At 49.8% G+C, this 2,500-nt stretch overlaps 1 non-coding gene across 1 annotated transcript in view; it reads right to left on the bottom strand.

The window, feature by feature from the left end:
• LOC123719371 overlaps nt 1-1,729 on the bottom strand; it is a 1,906-nt gene extending 177 nt beyond the window's left edge. The window contains exon 1 of the ribosomal RNA XR_006755428.1: nt 1-1,729. This exon is cut by the window's left edge and continues 177 nt beyond it. This is a non-coding gene — a ribosomal RNA (small subunit ribosomal RNA).
• Nucleotides 1,730-2,500: the final 771 nt, after the last annotated feature.

The following is a 2,500-nucleotide window of genomic DNA, read 5'->3' as shown; positions in this document are numbered from 1 at the left end:
GCAGGGACGTAATCAACGCGAGCTTATGACTCGCGCTTACTAGGAATTCCTCGTTTATGGGGGATAATTGCAAACCCCAATCCCCAGCACGAAGGAGTTTCAACGGGTTGCCCGGGCCTCTAGGCCAGGGAGAACATGTTGATTCCTTCAGTGTAGCGCGCGTGCGGCCCAGGACATCTAAGGGCATCACAGACCTGTTATTGCTCAATCTCGTGCGGCTCGAAGCCGCCGGTCCCTCTAAGAAGAATTTTAATACGTCGCCAGTGAGTTGCGCTCCCCGAGAGTCGCGCACACCTTGAATGACGACGCCTATTTAGCAGGCTAGAGTCTCGTTCGTTACCGGAATTAACCAGACAAATCGCTCCACCAACTAAGAACGGCCATGCACCACCACCCACCGAATCAAGAAAGAGCTGTTAATCTGTCAATCCTTCCGGTGTCCGGGCCTGGTGAGATTTCCCGTGTTGAGTCAAATTAAGCCGCAGGCTCCACTCCTGGTGGTGCCCTTCCGTCAATTCCTTTAAGTTTCAGCTTTGCAACCATACTCCCCCCGGAGTCCAAAATCTTTGGTTTCCCGGAAGCTGCCCGCCGAGCCATTGTAGTAACGTCGGCGGATCGCTAGATGACATATTTACGGTTAGAACTAGGGCGGTATCTAATCGCCTTCGAACCTCTAACTTTCGTTCTTGATTGATGAAAACACCTTTGGCAAATGCTTTCGCTGATGTTCGTCTTGCGACGATCCAAGAATTTCACCTCTAACGTCGCAATACGAATGCCCCCAGTTATCCCTATTAATCATTACCTCGGAGTTCTGAAAACCAACAAAATAGAACCGAGATCATATTCTATTATTCCATGCACGAAATATTCAAGCGGCATTTTGAGCCCGCTTTGAGCACTCTAATTTGTTCAAAGTAAAATTGTCGGCCCACCTCGACACTCACCGAAGAGCACCGCGATAGGATTTTGATATTGAACCGGCGTTTTACCGCCGGCTCACCGACGATATGCTCCGCAGACGTGTCAGTATCACCGCGGATGCGGTGCACCGACAGCGCGGCGCACAAATGCAACTACGAGCTTTTTAACCGCAACAATTTTAGTATACGCTATTGGAGCTGGAATTACCGCGGCTGCTGGCACCAGACTTGCCCTCCAATTGTTCCTCGTTAAAATATTTAAAGTGTACTCATTCCGATTACGAGGCCTCGTAAGAGTCCCGTATCGTTATTTTTCGTCACTACCTCCCCGTGCCGGGAGTGGGTAATTTGCGCGCCTGCTGCCTTCCTTGGATGTGGTAGCCGTTTCTCAGGCTCCCTCTCCGGAATCGAACCCTGATTCCCCGTTACCCGTGACAACCATGGTAGTCGCAGAAACTACCATCGAAAGTTGATAAGGCAGACATTTGAAAGATGCGTCGCCGGTACTGGACCGTGCGATCGGCAAAAGTTATCCAGATTCATCAAAATTAACGACTTCGGACGCATGGCCCTCCGCCGATTGGTTTTGATCTAATAAAAGCACTCATCCCATCACTGGTCAGAGTTCTGATTGCATGTATTAGCTCTAGAATTACCACAGTTATCCAAGTAACTGAGTAAGATCTAAGGAACCAAAACTGATATATTGAGCCATTCGCGGTATCGCCTTAATACGGCTTGCACTGAGACATGCATGGCTTAATCTTTGAGACAAGCATATAACTACTGGCAGGATCAACCAGGGAGCTGCTTACGCAAACGACACGCCTACACCGCGGTCACGCGGCTTCGGCGAGCCGCTGGCTCGGCGGCGTCGAGGGGCGCGCGCTTGCGCGCGCGCCTTCTCGACACGCGTGAACGTAACGCGTCGAATTTGCACGCGACGCGACGTTCGCGCTTCATATCGATAGACTAACTTTGACCGGTCTACGAGCGGCCGTCCCGTCACGATCTCGCAACGAGGTGATGTACAACGATGCTCGACCACTGTGAGGGACATAAAACTGCAACGAACACGACCCCGCGGGCGGGAATCGATGTTGTGACAATTTGAAAATTGAACATTCATCTAAACGCAACTTCTCAATTTTTATTCAATACGTTATTGTAAACATATTAAAACTCGGCTGGCAATTACATGCGCACACACACGCATGATTCGCACTAGATACGATCAACGCCCGGAGCTTGAGGGATAAATTCCAACACGACGCTGCGCACACCGTTTCGACGATGGGCGCGTGTGCGTCCTCTTTTATACATTCTTTACATATACGGTCGCCGTGGCGACCGCGCACGTGTCGAACACGCTAGGCGCCCTGCGTTGAGGTGTGCCTAGAAGCGTATTCTTTTAACATCACAGATAACACCGGGGGAGACGGTCCCAAATCTTGGTCGATTGGTAACATCACCATACGGTCTGCGAACGCGGTGCTATAATATAATTTTATATTATATTATATAAAATATGAGGAGGAGTAGTATGTATATTCTTTGTTATTTTGTGTTGACACAAG

This window comes from Pieris brassicae, unplaced genomic scaffold, assembly GCF_905147105.1.
Source record: "Pieris brassicae unplaced genomic scaffold, ilPieBrab1.1, whole genome shotgun sequence".
Lineage (NCBI taxonomy): Eukaryota > Metazoa > Arthropoda > Insecta > Lepidoptera > Pieridae > Pieris > Pieris brassicae.
This window is presented reverse-complemented; position numbering and strand designations above follow the sequence as displayed.